This window comes from Nicotiana tomentosiformis, chromosome 2 (genome assembly GCF_000390325.3).
Source record: "Nicotiana tomentosiformis chromosome 2, ASM39032v3, whole genome shotgun sequence".
NCBI classification, from domain to species: Eukaryota; Viridiplantae; Streptophyta; class Magnoliopsida; order Solanales; family Solanaceae; genus Nicotiana; species Nicotiana tomentosiformis.
Window position 1 is genome coordinate 182,821,455 of NC_090813.1, and position 662 is coordinate 182,822,116.

At 39.9% G+C, this 662-nt stretch overlaps 1 non-coding gene across 1 annotated transcript; it reads right to left on the minus strand.

Annotated features, from left to right (window-relative positions):
• Positions 1-286: 286 nt before the first annotated feature.
• On the minus strand, positions 287-393 carry LOC117280979 (small nucleolar RNA R71). Its single transcript, XR_004511570.1, has one exon. It is a non-coding gene; the product is annotated as a small nucleolar RNA R71 (small nucleolar RNA).
• Positions 394-662: the final 269 nt, after the last annotated feature.

Below are 662 nucleotides of genomic sequence, written 5' to 3' on the forward strand. Positions count from 1 at the left end.
ATTTCAAATTACAAACAACATGCTATATCTGCTGCAGATCAAGGGACTGTTCTCCGGGTCTTACATTGAAGATCCACAATAGAATCTGAAAAACCTTTTGTCAATTTGTGTCACTCAAAGGTAACTGAATGTGACATCAGAAGCAATCAAACTGTCATTGTTTCCATTCTCAGTAACTGGAGAAGCTCAGACTTGGCTTAATTCGCTCCCCATAAACTCCATCACTACTTGGGAGGAATTAGTGAAGCAGATTTTGAACAAGTTCTACACACTCAATAAGACTGCCAAGCAAGTTGATGAGATATTGAGCTTCAGGCAGAAACCAGCTGAAACACTACAAGAAATGTGGGAGAGGTTCAAAGAGATGTTGGTTAAGTGTCCACATCATGGAATTCCAGATCAGATGTTGGGATAAAGGTTTTACATGGGATTGGCAGATAGCTTGAAGGCCAATGTTGATGTTTCAGCAGGTGGAGCATTTTTAAGCAAATCATTTAGAGAGTGTAAGGTCCAGCTAGATAAAATGGCTCAAAACTCAGGATGGATGACAAGAGAAACTACAATCACCTTTGTAGTTCACTCAGTATCTTTGGACACAAACAACTCCATAGCCGAGAATATAGTCACTCTGATGACGCAAATGAGTATCCTCACCAAAAAGA